The sequence below is a fragment of the Bombina bombina genome, chromosome 5 (assembly GCF_027579735.1).
Source record: "Bombina bombina isolate aBomBom1 chromosome 5, aBomBom1.pri, whole genome shotgun sequence".
Classification (NCBI taxonomy): Eukaryota; Metazoa; Chordata; class Amphibia; order Anura; family Bombinatoridae; genus Bombina; species Bombina bombina.
This window is the reverse complement of record NC_069503.1, coordinates 220,583,265-220,590,764: the sequence shown is the minus strand read 5'-3', so window position 1 is coordinate 220,590,764 and position 7,500 is coordinate 220,583,265. Positions and strand designations below refer to the sequence as shown.

The 7,500-nt window shown below is 37.4% G+C and overlaps 1 protein-coding gene across 5 annotated transcripts in view; it reads right to left on the bottom strand.

The window, feature by feature from the left end:
• The window catches only part of PARD3 (par-3 family cell polarity regulator), a 1,150,653-nt gene that overhangs the window by 434,759 nt on the left and 708,394 nt on the right, over positions 1-7,500 (bottom strand). The window lies entirely within an intron of this gene.

The window sequence follows — 7,500 nt, the reverse complement described above, 5'->3', positions numbered from 1 at the left end:
AAAGTGTGTATATATAAAGATTGTGCTCATTTTGACAAAGGAAAGGCTTTGGTAAAGCAGTGCATAAGCTCATAAATCTATCAGCCTATTTCTAAAATGACATGTGCTAAGAAATCTTTACCATTTTGTATAGGCAAAGATAAGATAGGTTAATCCCCCACACTCCCATTTATTCTCTGGATTTGTTCATTTTGATAATGGGGGTGGGGTAAATATTGTCTCATTTATTTTAATTACCAACTACATCTCTAAGCATCTCACCCCCAACAAATTCAAAGGTGATAAATTCTATATTATTAAAATAAGCTAGAGGACAAACCTTGGGTACTAATTTATAGGTTATATAAAGCTGGTTTGGCTGCATTAAACGGTTATTGATACTGATATTGAGAAACAAGAGAGATTAGTAGCCCTATGGGTTTTCATAAAATTAAAACCTGGCTTTTTGCCTAGAGAAATAACAATATCGCACTTGCAGACAGATGTTAATTCCTGCACAGTATGGACTAGAAATAACAGGGCTAATGGGAGAGTTTTTCTATAGATATGGTCTCATGCTCTCTAATGCTAGGAGTCTTCCCACAATATAAGACAGGTTTTCTAGAATAAATATAGATAGTCGTTACACACATAAGGCCGTGCATTGTCTGGTAAATGTATTTTCAGACAATTGTTAAGGAGACATAAGAGAGTAATAACATACTCTAATGTGTTAGATCATTGTACTAGTGCACTTTTGTTTATGGAGAACTTCTGCACAAGTCTTAAACACATAGTAAAACGTGAGTGCTAGACTGGCAGTGCACTACAGCCAATCAGAGGCTGGGTATGAGTGCAGCCAATATCACTGGCCATGTTCAGCTTAGGATCTTCAATGTACAGCCACTTGAGTTTAACTATGTGTTTAATGCCTTTGCAGGTGTCAGACACACAGGTCTGTGCAACCAGTGGTGTAACACCACAATACTATAGCACAGTAGAATATTTTATTGCTGGTCTTTTATGTCCCATCACCCATTGGCTGAAAATGCAGATACCGGATAATATACTGCCTTATGTTTATTAAGAGTTTTAACCTCATGACTACCATAGACTCATAGAGCATATCACATCATTGCTTTGCAATATATTACAGCACCCTCTGGAAGTCGGAATGTTAAACAAGCAAGTACTTTTGTTAGACAGGTATATACTTATATATAAATGCATATTTCCCAAAAAATCAAGTGGTTAAAAGTGGTCACATATTCTGGCAGTCAGTATCATTACTTTTATGCAAATCTGCATATGTCATTTTAAGCTACCACAAGCAGACTGAATTGCAGTTATATACATATCTTAAATAAACGCAATCATCAATAACTACGTACAAACACCACTGATTTATTTTCTTCATTAATAAAAGAAGTCACATATAATAAATAGCGAACTGTGAATTGTCTTCAGATATCTGTGTAAGAGAGTGTAAGAGAGGGACTTCCTATAAATATCTGTAGGCCTTTTCAATGGTCCACTATCCTGCAACAGTCGTATATTAGAATGTTATACAAAATGCACTTCAGGGAACAACAACATTGAAAGACTTGCAAGGAGGAAACAGTTGTCCTTTTTATAAGAGCAAAACTAGATTAGCCACCCACGGAAACATAATTATTAATATAAGAGTGTTTTATTTTGGCTCCACAAAACCCATTGGACAGGTTCAATCCCAAGTGTGTTAAGTTCATAATTCTCAACAGAAGTCTTGACTGTTCATTAAATATTGATTGATGTTCAATTTGATTGACATTTGGATATCACATAATCCAAGACTTGAGATTTCACCTGTGTGCCCAAAGTGTATGCAACATTATCCAGAAAAGGCCATATTTGGTTTTTATCTTGTTGGCAACAGCAGTACAGCACTAAAAGTCAGGGAGGTAAAAACTAGACAGATGACATGTACTGAAATGGTTAACTAAGTGAAAGACTCCGAATCAGATGGAGCATCTTAGATCTAAAATAAAATAAATACAAATTTAAATTTCAATGTCAATATATCGAAACTGGTTAGATTCATTGAATTATGACCATGCAAAACTAATTTTAAAATATGGTGTTCAGGGGGAAACATTACACCTGGCTTTAAGATGCGGTTTGCCAAATTCTTTTCTCGTTTAACTCACAAAAAGAATAAAATCAGCAAACTCTTGATAAGGATATTGTGTTACTGGAAAAGTAAAAAATCTCCTTTACCTGTACAAAGCTGTTCCAGTCCACAGGACCCATTTTTTCCTGCTATCTCCACCATAGAGTAAAATGAAGACAAACTATAGAAACTGCTTAATGTTGATACCTTTGTTTGCCGTTTGTTCGTTTTTTTATTTTTCATCTTCTCCTTTGAAACTTTCTGCATTATTAAATAAGTGTATGTAGACTAATAACAAAATTTACTATGAAAAAAAGTGATTTAGCGCCTGTTCTAATGTGCTGCTTTACATGAGATTATTATGGCCCTACAAAAAGGCTCCCTATATTATAAAGTATTAAGGAATAAGACGTAATACTTCTTGTATTCTTATGCTTGTTTTTCTTGTATGATGAATCCTTGAACAGTAATTATACGTTTTACCAATGTGTATTTCCATGGACAATATCAATAAAAGCTTTAAAATAAGTAAATAAAAAAGTTGTCAGTTCTACAGAGAAAGGGTAATTTAAAGTGTTATTGGAGGATTTGCCTTTAAGATCAAGGGCGAGATTACATATACCGCGTAGGTTTCAGTGCAACTACTTTGTTTTTTTTAGAGTTAGGTATTTTTTTTATTTTGGGTGGGAGGGTGGGTGGTTTTACTGTTAGGGGTTAATTTGTAGTTTTTTTTATGTAAAAGCGGATTGCTTCAGGGCAATGCCCTAAAAAATACCCTTTTAAAGGTAGGGTGACCAGACGTCCCCGATTTCTGAGGACAGTCCCCGGAGTGAGGAGACTGACCCAAGACAAATTATGTCCCTGGGAAGCAGGGCCACTATCAGGGGGTGAAATGGGTGATTCCAGTCAGGGGCCCACTGGGAGAGGGCCTGGCCCCTGACTTGGTTTAAGACCTCTACAGGGTCCTCCGTCAGAAATTTAGTCTGGTGCTACTGGGCCCTGTCTCTGAACTGAAGGGCTGGAACTACATGTTCCAAAATGCCTTGGAGCAAGGGCCAGCAAATCGGAGTGTAAGGGAGGGGCTCCCGCCCAAGTGGAGGGGGAGGGTTCAGTGCAGAGCAGTACTCTTCCAGTGCTGGGGAGGAAAGGCTATGAGAGAGGTAGGCAGGCCAGTACAGCAGTGTTTCTAGTGCCTGCATTTGGAGGAGACCTGTGTGTACATATTGTGTCAGTCAGAGAATCACATTGGAAGGATGGTGAGATAAGTAAGGGCTCAGATCTTTGCATGGGGGCAACACTGTGAGGCACTGACTGTTCCCACTGAGCATGAATTCAGTTTGCTGTCAGCTAAGTTACACAGTTTTGTTTTGTCTCATCTGCTTGATAAACCACAGCTGTAATTAATCTTTATGATGGTGCTGGGCTCTTACAGGTTATGCCATGCAGTCCCCCTGTTAAATAAACAAACTGACTTTCTCTTTCCTTTATTAACCCCTTCCTGATCAGACAGAGGTCTCATAGAGCTCACGGTTATTGCCCATCCCAGTGTCTTTATTGACTTGTCAAATTAGGTGTTGAGGCTTAGAGGAGTATGTCTTTTTCTGTTTGAGTGGATAAAATTACTGCTTTTGAAGCTATCAATGCTGCTAATAAATCCACAATGCTGCTCCTGAGAAAACTGAGTTTCCATGTGTGGTTTATTATAGCCAAAAGTTGGGATTGTATACACTCAAGCAGAACAAAAATGTGTGACTGTTTGTTTGCGTCTGGCTATGTGTGTGAGATTGACTGTGTGTGTGTGTAATTGACTGTGTGCATGTCTGGCTGTGTGTGTGTTTGATTGCCTGTGTGTGTGTGTTTGATTGCCTGTGTGTGTGTGTGTGTTTGATTGACTGTGTGTGTGTGTGTGTGTGTTTGATTGACTGTGTGTGTGTGTGTGTGTGTTTGATTGACTGTGTGTGTGTGTGTTTGATTGACTGTGTGTGTGTGTTTGATTGACTGTGTGTGTGTGTGTGTTTGATTGACTGTGTGTGTGTGTGTGTTTGATTGACTGTGTGTGTGTGTGTTTGATTGACTGTGTGTGTGTGTGTTTGATTGACTGTGTGTGTGTGTGTTTGATTGACTGTGTGTGTGTGTGTTTGATTGACTGTGTGTGTGTGTGTTTGATTGACTGTGTGTGTGTGTTTGACTGTGTGTGTGTGTTTGATTGACTGTGTGTGTGTGTTTGATTGACTGTGTGTGTGTGTTTGATTGACTGTGTGTGTGTGTGTTTGATTGACTGTGTGTGTGTGTGTTTGATTGACTGTGTGTGTGTGTGATTGATTGACTGTGTGTGTGTGTGATTGACTGTGTGTGTGATTGACTGTGTGTGTGTGTGATTGACTGTGTGTGTGATTGACTGTGTGTGTGTGTTTGATTGACTGTGTGTGTGTGTGTTTGATTGACTGTGTGTGTGTGTGTGTTTGATTGACTGTGTGTGTGTGTTTGATTGACTGTGTGTGTGTGTTTGATTGACTGTGTGTGTGTGTTTGATTGACTGTGTGTGTGTGTGTTTGATTGACTGTGTGTGTGTGTGTGTGTGTGTTTGATTGACTGTGTATGCATGTCTGGCTGTGTGTGTGTGTGTTTGATTGACTGTGTGTGTGTGTGTGTTTGATTGACTGTATGCATGTCTGGGTATGTGTGTGTGATTGACTGTGTATGCATGTCTGGGTGGGTGGGTGTGATTGACTGTGTATACATGTCTGGGTATGCGTGTGTGTGTGTTTGATTGACTGTGTGTGTGTGTTTGATTGACTGTATGCATGTCTGGGTATGCGTGTGTGATTGACTGTGTATGCATGTCTGGGTATGCGTGTGTGTGATTGACTGTGTATACATGTCTGGGTATGCGTGTGTGTGTGAGATTGACTGTGTATGAATGTCTGGGTATGCGTGTGATTGACTGTGTATGCATGTCTGGGTATTCATGTGTGTGTGATTGACTGTGCATGCATGTCTGGGTATGTGTGTGTGTGTGATTGACTGTGTATGCATGTCTGGGTATGTGTGTGTGATTGACTGTGTATGCATGTCTGGGTATGCGTGCGTGTGTGTGTGTGATTGACTGTGCATGCATGTCTGGGGGTGTGCGTGATTGACTGTGTATGCATGCCTGGGTGTGTGTGTGTGTGAGTGTGATTGACTGTGTATGCATGTCTGGGTATGTGTGTATGATTGACTGTGTATGTGTGCATGAGTTTGTGTGTGTTCTGTGGTAAGAATAAAATACTATACATTGAAACGTTTTTTCTCTATCCTATCTTCTTAACATTTGGTAGTCATATCCCAAAAAACCTCATGGACAAAATGTGAGAAATAAAGTATATATCATACAATCACTCCATAAACACATACCAAATACACTGCATATAGAATTTGCGGCAAATATGCTAATAAAATAGGTCTTTACCTTTTGCCAATAATAAAAAAAAAATGTCCCCGGATTTCATTTTAAAAATCTGTTCACCTTATTTTAAGGGCTATTGGTAGTTTTTTCTTAGGTTAGAGGTGTTTTTATTTTGGGGTGGCTTTTTTGTTTTTATAGGGGTATTAGATTAGATTTACATTTTTTTTTATTTTGGATAATTTTGTTTATTTTTTTCTGTAATTTTAGATTGTTTTATTTTTTTGTAATATTAGATTTTTTATTTTAGTCTTTTTTTTAATGTAGTGTTAGGATTTTTTATTTTGGTAATTGGGAGCATGTAAAAAGCTTTGACAAAAAAGGGAGATACCTGGAAATTAGAGAGGGTTGGCAACTGAAGTGAAACAAGCAGATTTAATACATTTAAATTCTGCAAAGGTTAACAATATATATTTATATGCAAGAAACAGTGCAGTATCAAAATCCTATAAAACAGAGATTTTTCTTTTTTTGTAATTTTAGGTCCCTTTAAAAAATTATTTCATGATTCAGACAGAGCATTCATTTAAAGAAAAAAAATGTACTTCTATCAATTTGCTTCATTCTCTTGGTATCCTTTGTTGAAGGAGCAGCAATGTATTACTGGCAGCAAGCCGATTACATCAGTAAGCCAATGAAAAGAGGCATTTATGTGCAGCCACAAATCAGCAGCTTGCACCCACCTCCTGAGCCTACCCAGGTATGATTTTCAAAAAAGGATACCAAGAGACCTAAGAAAATTAGTTAATCAAAGTAAATTGCATGATCTATATATAGATTTTTTTCTCTCTCTATCGATCACTATCAATGTCTATAGCTACACCTCTATATCTACAAAAACATACTCCCTTTAGGTTAAACAGACACTGCTGTTGATAATTATAGAACTAGGCTGAATATGTTTAGAGAGCTGTCTAAAGAGCGATTTGAAATGTTTAGAACAATGATGTACGATTATTGCTGCCAAACATTTTCAACATTTAAGATTAGAAAATGTTATTTTCTTAAACATTTTAAATCATTACATTGGTTTAACTTGATAAGCTGTCAGGGGATAGCCTCAGTCTGTCACAATCCATAAATCTGGGATGAAAACCACAAAAATAATCCTCTGTAAATTTGGACCATTTCTAAGATCACAGATGGAGGCAATGGTGGTCACTGGGTGACTGGACCCTTTTTTTTTTTTTAAACTTCAGCAGAATCATTTCTAGGGCTGACTGTCAGATGATCTCTAGTCAGCAGTACTCCTTTGGTTCCAGGACAGTGTAAGGGAAAATAAATACTATCATATTAGATACACGTTAAATAAGATTCACTCTGGCCTGCACACAGTTAAAGGGATACTGAACCAAAATTGTTTCTTTCATGTTTCAGATAGAGCATAAAATTTTAAGCAACTCTCTTATTCACTCCTATTATCACTTTTTCTTCATTCTCTTGCTATCTTTATTTGAAAAAGAAGGCATCTAAGCTAAAGCGCCAGACAATTTTTGGTTGAGAACGATGGACAGCACTTGTTTATTGGTGGGTGAATTAAACCACCAATCAACAAGAACAACCCAGGTTGTTCACCAAAAACGGGCCGGCTTCTAAAATTACATTCTTGCTTTTCAAATAAAGATACCAAGAGAATGAAGAAAATTTGATAATAGGAGTAAACTAGAAAGTTGCTTAAAATTGCCTGCTCTATCTGAATCACAACAGAAAAAAAATGGGTTTAGTGTCCCTTTAAACTATGAATACATACACCCTTGTGATACAGTATATCTATAATTATGCAGAAAGAGGTGCGCACAATCCAACCAATAAAACATGGGTATTTTTAATGCTGAACAAAAAAAAAAAACCAGGTAAAGATCCCATAGTTATTGAGACAATGTATTATACCGCAAACGTTAAGAATAAAGATTTGTTGCATAGAACA